Here is an 11,161-nt window from a genome sequence, read left to right as displayed (position 1 = left end):
ATTTATATACTAAGGAAGTGAGCAGAGGGCAATCGCATATATGATGTGTCAACTAAGGAGATGGCATTCAATATTGTGTATATGATGTAAAAACTAAGCATTGTAATACAACATATGCATTATATGAGTAATATAACCCTGCCAAGTTTGAGCATACACCTCAGGGGGATAATAGGACTGGTCATCTGCCTCTGAATCCTCCTCTGAAGAGCTATCTGTAACCAGCAAGATATCTGCTTCAACAGGTAGCATTGTCTGCTCTGAAGACCTTGTTTTCACTCCAGATTTCTCCATCACTAATTCAAATGGCTGATGCACAGGAAGAGCAGTTGAATATACAAACATTGTCGACAAAAGCAATGACAAATACAAAAAAAGGACGGCATGCTATAATTCACATATATGACGCTTGCCTAAACAGCATGGCATTGCATGATTCACATACATAATGCCTTGCAACAAGATAACATTACATAATTCACATATATAATGTCTTGCAACAAGATGGCATTGCATAATTCACATATATGATAATTAGACACTAAACAGGTGGCATTCACACAAAGCATGTCTAAACTAAGCAAATGACATAGAATTGCAAGATACCATACGCACGATATGAGCAACATAACCCTGCCAAGTTAGGGCATGCACCTCGGGGGGAAATATGACTGGTCATCTGTCTCTGAATCCTCCTCTGAGGAGCTATCGGTAACCAGCAAGACATGCGCTTCATCAGATAGCATTGTCTGCTCTGAAGACCTTGTTTCCACTCCAGATTTTTCCATGACCGTGATGAATGGGTGATGCACAGGAAGAGTAATTGAATGTACTAAAATTGTTGACAAATTTAACACGTAATAAAAAAATGATGGCATGATATAGTTCACATATAAGATGACTGGCTAACCAGGGTGGCATTGCAAAATTCACATATATGATGCCTGGCTAGACAAGATGGCATTGCATGATTCACATATATGATAAAGAAACTAAACAGATGGCATTGACATAAAGCATGTCTAAACTAAGCAGATGACATCTTTAATGTATATAGTAAGCAATGCAAGTCACCATATGCATGATATTACCAACATCAGCATGCCAAGTTAGAGCGAAGTCCTCATGGGGTAAATAGAGTGGTCTTCTCCTTCTGAATCCCCCTCAGAACAGTTATCTTCCTCTTGATTACGATCCGAACTGGGTGGAGGGGGGCTGCCTTTGCGCCCACCATGGAACGACGTATGCATGGAATTTTATTGCCACGCAAGGCTCGTCTCTTTTGCTCTACATGATCAGTTCCATTGTGTACAATAACTGGCATGCATAGGAATAAAACATAGTGAGATTATGTAAGGAGTGCATGCACAAATCCAGAGTGATGGTAGTAAACTGTGGATAGACCCAAAACCAATGATAGCAGGCAGATAATAGCTTTAGTTAAAAAATACATATAATGGCTCCTTTAATGTATGTTTGCACCCAACATGAAACTCATAGTAGACACCGGAGATTAACCAGATAGTAGACAGATAGTACTGATTGTTGCCCCAATATGTACCCCACAACCATTTAAAAACTCAAGTTTCAGCATTAGTTTGGACCTGATTCGGAGTCTAATAGGTGAACACGACGATAATGTAGCATGTCATCATATTAATTGACGCATAACATAAGAAGACACAGAAGAGTGCAACCTCTCTTGCTGACCCATGTAGTCCTCAAGGTCATCTGCTCAGTTGATGATGGTAATGCAATTGCCGTGGCTGCCGGCGGTGGGGAAGAAGATCTGAGGCCGTGAAAGACAGTATGGAGAGCGGATCCCTGCTGTGGTGAACCCTTCCGTCATTGGAGCAGCCGAGCTGGGGTGGAACACAACGCCGCAGGAGCAGGACAAACCACACAAGGTTTTCTTTGACACATATTTGTAACAGACGTAATTGAGTAAGGGCTTGTTTGAATTTGAGGATTCTAACAATGCAGGGATAGGAAATGGATAGGGATAAGATAGGAATGCACGTGCAAAACAGAGAATTTAAAAACACAGGATTTCTGCCAATCTGGGTGTTTGATTCACAACAATTGGTAGATCACAGGATGCAAAAAAGCATGGTGAGATTAAGTCAAACCACAAGAAAATGTACGGTTATAATGCTATTATGCTACTATCCCTTAGTCTTGTGCTTGATGAATAGGAATATGAAAAGGAGGAGAAGTGGAAATTAGAACTCCTATGGTTTTTCTTTCAAGGATACACTAAAGGAACAAATCCTACAGTTTTCCTTTGCTCCATTCCTTTGCACCAAATTCATGAAAAGTAGTACCATAGGAAACTTTCCAATTTCGATGTTTTTCATTCAATTTTCCTTTCAAGCACTGGCGATTCTAGTAGGCAGGCTTGAGCAAGGAAAATCCTACACTAAAAAATGTTTTTGTGCTACTTCTATTACTTTGGACCCAGGCCACTGCCATACTAGCTCAACTCCCAGGCCCATCGACAAATGCACAGCTCAAACGCGCAGAGATAAATAATGATAGCGTTCAAGAGAGTCCATCACGGATAGCTAAGTTGCCTGGTACCTCACTGCTTGTCATATAGTAGGATAAAATAATTGTATTTCCCGTTACTACGAGTGCTCAGTGGACAATATATATATAACATGTAGAGTAAAAAAGAGATGCAACAAGTGTACAACCTCTTTGGAGAAGCCATGTCGATCTCAGCGTGATTGGATTGGCCGGTGAGGATGCTCCGGCTGACTTGGCTGTCGGAGGAGGGGGGAGATCTTAGGCGTCTGGAGATGGAGCCTGTGGTACTGCTCTGCTGTGATGGAGGGTTTCGTCATTGGAGCAGCTCCGGTGAGTTGTACGACGCTGAGGCTGAAGCAGGACAAGAGAGACAACGAACAACGTTAACCTGAGTGGAATTCTAATAGCATCTCCAATACATGACGTAAAATACATAAATACAAAGTGCTAGATGTAAAATACGTCAGCCGCTCATCTCTGAACTTAACTGTCGAAACTGAATTTAACTATCGAAACTGAACTTAACTGTCGAAACTGAACTTAACTGTCGAAACTGAATTTTGCTATCGAAACTGAATTTTGCTGTCGAAACTGAACGCACTAGCAAGGTGAGGCTACACGTCGGTCGACTGACTTTTTCATCTCTGGTCAGTCGATTTTGCAGCCGTTGGATACGAAATCAAGGGCCTGCGGTTCATCTTCAACCTCCACCCCCCCTGAGCCGCCAGCCACCACCGGCCAAACAGCAGCCCCCCGCCGCCCGCGGCCGGCGGTGCACCGCCCCGAAAACACTCCCCACCGCCGGTCCGTCGCCGCCCCGGCCATCCCTCTAGCCCCCCCCCCCCGTGCCGAGCTTTTTCTCTGGCGATCCCCACGCCACCGCCCCGCCAACGCCCCGCCACCGCGGGCGACCATCGCCCCATCTTGAACCCTAAGATAGATAGTGGGGTACCTCTCCGGCGAGCCCCCCTCCCCGCTGCGGCTGGTTCTTCCTTCACCCCGGCGAGCCCCCCCCTGAAAATCGACTGACCCAAAAGTCGATTCAGTCGACTGAAGTGTAGCTAAATCGGAGCAGCATCGCAAGCAAGAGCAAGAGCGAGAGCAGCAGCGCGAGCAAGAGCATACCAGGTAGGGGACCGAGAGCAAGAGCAGAGCAGCAGCGCGAGCGAGAGCTAAAGCAGCAGCAGCACCTACTGATGTGGACGCGCCGCCGAGGGAGCGACGCCATGGAGGAAGTAGCCGGCAACGCCGCCGTGGATGGAGCCGCGCCGTGTCGGCTCGGGACCGAGCGCCGGCAGCACCGTGATCGAATCAAGAAGAAAATGCGGCGATTAGTGTACAACCTCTTTGGTGGTGCCGATTAGGCCGCAGCTTCATCCGAGGAAACGATGATGATGATGCTCTTCCGGTGGTGCAGGTGAAGACGGCGGTGTGGGAATGGAGGTGGCGTGAAAGACGAGGGGAACATCGGGGCAGCTCCTTGGAGGTGGAGGACGGGGTGGCTGAATCGGCGGGACGATGAGATCGACGACGGATCCTCTTCTGGTATGGTGGATGAGGGACGTCGAGGTGTTGCTGTGGACGACATCGTCGGGGAAGAGGCTCCGGCTAGGTGGCGGACGGAGCAGGGTGTGGGGTTTCGTCACGGGTTTTCGCGCCTCGGTGTACGAATGTGTGGGCGGATGGGATGGCAGTGGGGAACCATGGCTTAGAGACACGCTTGTGCGAAATGTGGGGTAAGTTACGAAAGTACCCCCACCGATTTGAGGCGGTTCTTTCAGTTCAGGGGTACCACGGGCATTTCGCATGTCGGGATTTCACAGGAGGTGGGAGTTTTCGCGCGCGTTGTAATTTTGGAATAGCAAGGCACGTGTTCAGATGGAGGGAGTTGTCGGAGCACAATGAGACAAAGATATATCTTAAATATTTCGGGCTAACAAGGTGCGGGTTGAAGAGGCGGGAGTTTCGCAACATGATAGACAGAGACGCTAGCTTGAATTTTTGACATAACAAGGCGCGACTTGAAATTTCGGAAGAACAAGCTTAACGTGTACCCCCAAAAAAGACAATTTGCACCTCAACACGCACAACACACACAAACACCATTTAGACTAGAGTAAGGTACACGTGCATTGCACGCATGAGATTTGGCAACCAAATTATGAATAAATACCACATTATAGCATGCAAGCTTTGAGTCATATATGCATGATGTAGATGTAGATGTTCGTTTAATTCTTATAGTTCATTTCATTCAAAATCATCTAGTTTTTATAAGAAAGCTAATCTATTTTAAGATTCATGGAATTGTGCGTCGTAAGACATAAAGTAAAAACAAATAATGGCAAATCATGTAGAAAAACATTTGGGCAATTCTGATATGGAAGATTCCAGAACAAATAAGAAGTGCTTGTGTTCTGATGTTTGTGCATTATGCTTAAGTTCAACCATGGAGTCTTCTAGATTATACATGTGGCGAAATCTGGTGGAATCTAGATGATATCCAACGGTTAGGAGTGCTCAAATTTGCAATCTTTGGACCATCGGATTCGCCTCATCCAACGACCATCTTTCAAAGTTAAAGTTACCCGCACACAATATAATAAAAATATAAAATATTATATATATAAGGGTATAGATATAGATATGTGATGCGAAAGCCGCCCATCATCTCCAATTAGAATAGTGTGTCCATGCACGGATGCGACATGGCCAAATGATGCCTGCCATCAGTATCTCAAATTCAAATCAGTCTGACCTTGTTCAATGTGTATACATTACAACATGCTCGTTTCCAAACCACACCGCGCAGATCTCAGTTATATTCATGCATGCATGGGTTTCAAACATCAGGATCTCTTATTCAAATATTTGAATTCAACTTTACATTGATTATGACCTCACCTATTCTTTTACACCCACACAGTAGTCTTCTCTTTATAATTGTACCACTAACTTTCTCTCGGGCATGCATGCACACACACTACCAGTCGACATTATCCATCGCACACATGCAATCTTTTTCTTCAGGTCGGTCTCCCATGAAGGCACACACCCACACACATCCCCCTCTCCATCATATCGGGCATTATTTATCTCTCACGCGTGCATGCGCAACGACCGATGTTCCTCTATGTATGTGTGTATATAGCTAGGTCTTTCATAGTTTTCCACACAAACCGATCAATCGATATATCCAGTGAGGTCTCACCCTCTTTCCCACGTCCACATCGATCAATCTATACCTATCTATATAGGATTAACATATATAGCTAATACACCCACATTAATTATATATCCAACGTCTCCCTCTCATCATCCATGCCTTCCGCTTCATCTCTCAGACGCGTGCACAATGGCGAAGACAGGGGGAAGTAAGGGCCCTGCCCCCTCCCCCCTAACATCACCATATATCGAGGCTAATATGAATGTGATCATTAGACAATTGCTGCTAAAAATGGTTTAAATTCATGAATTGACCCTCCTCGTAAAGGATTAGCAATGCTTGGCCCCCTAGCTCATTTATTTTTCATGGCTCCGCAACAGCGCACGTGTTCGCCCCCTCTCTCTAAATATCGATCTCGCACTTGTGCATTCCTTCATAGTCTCCCTCCACTCGGCCCCTCGCACCATCTTCTAGCCCCCACCGGATTTTTCCACATGTACAATGTAGCAGACTCCATGGTTGAACTAAGCATAATGCACAAACCTCAAAACAACAGTGGTTCTCTTTTGTTCTAGAATCTTCCGTATCATAACTGCCCAAACTTTTTTTCTAGTTGAATTGCCATTATTTGTTTTACTTTATGCTTTACAACGCACAATTCTATGAATCATAAAATATATTAAGGGCTTCTTTGATTCAAAGGATTCTCAAAGGAATTCTGGAGGATTCTAATCATTAGGAATTTTTCCTATCTTGGTTGTTTGATTTGTAGGATTGTAAACCATAGGAATTTTTCCATATGATTCATTTGCACTAGATTTCATAGGAAACATCCCATCCACTCAAACCTCTTTGAAAGAATTCTGCGTTTTTTCTATGCACAATCAAACACTCGTACAATCCTATAGGATTCAAGACGACATTCCACTATAATCCCATGTTTTTCCTATTCCCGCGTTCTTAGCTTTTTTTATAAAAACTAATTGATTTTGAATGAGATGAACTATAAGAATTAAACGAAGGGCTACATCAAGCATATATGACTCAGAGCTTACATGCTATAGTGTGGTATTTATTCATAATTTGGTGGAAAATCTGATGCATGCAATGCACGTGTACCTTACTAGTACTTCGAGTTTGTGCAAAACACATAAATTAGAATACCAATGGCATGCTACACAGTGTCTCTCTTACAGTTCATGAAGCCACGTGGCACATGTGGAGGCGTTGTCGTGACCTCCTTGCTTGGATTGATCACAGTGACGTGCTACTGGTTCCAGAAGAATGTACTCGTCCTCCCTGAGCCATACTGGCGGTACATGCACGAAGCGAAGATGTGCACGCACGCCATGCACGCACTCATTCCCTCGCACGCACACGCGGGTACACGGGCGGACACAATTTTGTACCAAGATCCACCCCATGTGATATTTTGACGCGTGTAAAGTCGTTCACTTCATTGATGGTCAATTAATACAGTGCATGCAAATTGAGTGGACGTGAGGGCGGAAGAAAGACATTATTACTCCACCACGCGCATGCGAGTAGTTAAATCGTGGGTTGCCAGTAGTACTTACATTGGTCTCCTTCATATTTTGTGCCAATTTTTGACAGTAACATAATATTTACGCATTTGAGCAGTGTAGTACTTGAAATTTATGTTCCGCTAAACTCATCGAGAGCCGTTTCAGGCCTCGAAACCAAAACCATCAATTAATCTTTACCTTGTTCCCATCACATTCGAAAGCCTGCTCACACCTACTAGTACATACCAAACCTGAACGTGTTCCCACTATGCAGGTATTAGTACTAGTGCTAGTACTTAGGTTATAAAAAGGGGAACTACCTAACCGAAAATTACTCGACCTTTCCTCCTCATAAGTGCTTCTTCTTCGTCCGTCGTTGCCATGGCCGGTGAGCAGAGCTCTAGGTCGAGAACTACTCGCAACAAGGGAGCGGCAACCAAGGTTGTGGAAAAAAAGAGAGCGCTCGCCGCCACGCAGAGACCTCGAAAGATCTCTCACGGGCAGGCGATGGCTCCCAGGAGCGCCCTAGCCGCGGAGGCGAACATGCCGAGCCGGCAGAGCTGGAGTTGTTATCCCTCGACGGCATGCCCGATCAGCTCAATGAGCACCTCAATAAGCAGAAGGAGTTCATCCAAGTCTTGATGGAGTTGCTGAAGGAGAGCCTCGACGACATGCCCGCTGAGCTCAATCAGCAGGGGGAGTTGACCGCCGGCCTGGTGATGCTGCTGAAGAAGAGCATTGCCTCAGAGAAGAAGGCTACCGGCGAAATCCTGCAACTTTAGGAGGAAAGGCGAAGCTCTGCCATGAGATCGGCCTTTTGAAGGAGAAGAACGCCGGCTGGAAGAAGCTGCATGAGAATAGTAGTTCCTCGATGAAGATGCTACAGGCCCTTGTCATGGAACAGAAGGAGGAGTTGGCGAAGCTCCGCATCGAGCACCCGGCTGCTGTCAAGGTACGTAATGCGGCCGTGGAACAGATGATGAAGGCTCGCGTCGAGAAATCTCGTGTCATGGACAGAATGAAGAAGATGGCGGAGGAGACGCGCAAGGAGATGGAGGTCGTGGAGGCGATGAAGAAGCAGTTACGACTCCGCGACGAATTAGATTATTTGGGGTGATAATCTTCCTTCTTCTTTTGCCCCTGTGTTTCATCTTTTGCTTCGGGTGTTTCGCCGCACGTGTCATGATCTCTGCGAGGCATGAATAGAACAATGATTTTTTTGAGGGAATGAATAGAACAATGCTAACAATGAGATGACTAGCAAATTAGAACATTTTTTATCGCCATATGGCACTGGGCTGCCATGTTTCATGCTCCTCCGTCGCAGTACTACTCTTGTGGAAAACTTGAGTATACCGCACGGTTCTTTGCTCCTCCTCGATCAGGTCGTCGGCGCATTTATACGAGCAGTCAAATCACAAGGCCCCGCCTTCCAGCAGTAATGAGCCGTCAAATCACAAATGCCCTCGCCTCTCGTGAAACCGACCAAGCTAGACTGCCCCGCTGTCGGTGTCAAAACCGGCGGATCTCAGGTAGGGGGTCCTGAACTGTGCGTCTAGGCTGGATGGTAACAGGAGGCAAGGGACACGAAGTTTTACCTAGGTTCGGGCCCTCTTGATGGAGGTAAAACCCTACGTCCTGCTCGATTAATATTGATGATATGGGTAGTACAAGAGTAGATCTACCACGAGATCAGAGAGGCTAAACCCTAGAAGCTAGCCTATGGTATGATTGTTAATCTGTATGTTGTCCTACGGACTAAAACCCTCCGGTTTATATAGTGTCACATCCCTAGTTCTGGTATGACCTAGGCTTGCTTTGTGCATCATGTTTAATCTTTCAAATAAATTTGAAATGGGGAAAGTTGCAAACCCTTGCAAACCCTAGCACCAAAGTTTTTCCAATAGGTTCAACTTTAAAATGGATTTTCAATGAACCCAAAATGCTCTTCAAAAATGTTCATGCTCTTTGGATAATGTTGGGAACAACAACCAGAGGTGATGCACATTTTTGCTACACATTTTGGATTTTTGAATCAATGCATAAATATTTGATTTGGAGCTGTTTAAATTATATAAATATTTTAATGGCTCCAAAAATGTTGGGAATTGGTGAGGGCCTCTGGAATATTATATCTAGATGCCACAAATATTTTCAGCATTTATGGAAATGTTTTAACATTTCTTTTAGATACAAAACAAATGTCAGAAATAGAAAAAGAAAACAAGAGATAAGAAAAGACTTACCTGGTGCTCACCTGGCAGCCCATCTGGCCGGCCCAGCCCACCAGGGGCAGGGAGGTCTTCTTCCTCTCGCCAGGAGGACGCCGAGTGCGTGGCCGACACGCGCCGGCGCATGCCCGGCCACCTCCTGCTTCCCGCCGCTGCCTCGACACTCTAGAGATGCCACGCGGCCCCCTGGAGCCGTATGGATCCCCCACACCTCCTCTCCCCTTCTCTATTTCGCTCTCTCCCGCAGCGAACCACAACGGTCGCCGCCGATCGCTGCCACCGCGGCCACCGCGGCCTGCCCTAGCCTCACGGACGTGCCCCAGAGCTCCGCCTCGCCACCTGCTACGTCCTCAACGAGCCAGGCGACCCGGGAAGCTCTGCATCGACGCCACCATCTTCGTTTCCATCACCGGCCGCCGGAGATCCTCCTCGTTGCTCCGCTCGCTCTGGGCCTTCCCCGAGCCCGCTGGCCTGCTCTGCGTGATCCCCGTGAGCTCCCGGTCTTTTCCCCTTAACCACGTCATCGTTTTCGTCCTGTAACCACTGCCCCGCGAGTAACCGGAGCCGCCATCCGCCATGGCCGGCGAGCTCCGTGCCCCTGAGCCCCTCCGCTCCTGCTAGTTGCTTCGGCGGGCTCCTGTTGCCCATTAGGTGCTGCCTAGCACCCCCCGTTCGCTCGCCTCGCGCTGCAGCCGCAACCCCGCATCAACCGAGCTCCGGCCGCCGCCGTGAGCCCTGCTCCGGCGAGCTCCGTCCACCCCACGGCCTCCCACCTGCTCCGTTAGATGCGCGCGAGCGCCAGCCACCCTCAGCACCTGTCCGCGCATCGAATGGACACCGGAGCAACGTTTCCGGCGAGCGTCCGCCGCGGTTTTGGTCGTCGCCGGCCGAACTCCGGGCCTAATCCCCCCCTGAGACTGACAGTGGGCCCCAGAGCCTAATCCCCCTCTGAGACTGACAGTGGGCCCCAGAGCCTAATCCCCCCCTGAGACTGACAGTGGGCCCCAGAGCCAAGTCAAACCCTGGTCAGTGCGTGTTTGACCCGGGGTTAACCACTGTGTCACTGACGTGTGGCCCCCACACATCAGGTTTGACCTGGTCAGCCCTGCTAACGCCTCTATGATGTCACGCTGACGCAGTAATTGATTTCTAGATTTTAAATAATCCAGAGAATTCCATAAATAGTTAAAACTTCTAAAAATCATAGAAATTAAACCGTACTCAGGATGAAATAATTTATATATGAAAAATCATCAGAAAAATGCAAGGAATCCATTTATGCCTGTTTCATGCATGAAAAACCAACTTATACTTGCTGTATAAGTGAAAACGTAATAATGGCATGTTATATACTTAATTTGGGGTTTGCATATGAACCCTTGGTTCATATGGACTTCAACCAAATTGATTCTAGATGCATTAGGGCAAGTCATAGCATCTTTGAAATGTCATCTTCATGCATCATATTGTTGCATATGGTTGTTTATTGATTGCCGGCACCGTCCCTTCTCGATAGGTTCTACTCCGGAATATGTCCCGAGTACCTGTCTAAGGAGCAGTGCTTCTTCATGGATCTATCAGGCAAGCAACCCCCCCCCCCTTGAGCATTTCGATAAATCCGACTCTCTCGCTCCTGCTCCTTATACTGCATTAGGACAACAACGATTCAACTGCTACTTTTCTGCTGCGGTAGTTGAACCCATTCCTCT

This window comes from Triticum urartu, chromosome 2, assembly GCF_003073215.2.
Source record: "Triticum urartu cultivar G1812 chromosome 2, Tu2.1, whole genome shotgun sequence".
In the NCBI taxonomy this organism is placed as follows: Eukaryota; Viridiplantae; Streptophyta; class Magnoliopsida; order Poales; family Poaceae; genus Triticum; species Triticum urartu.
Note: the sequence above shows the minus strand (reverse complement) of the source record.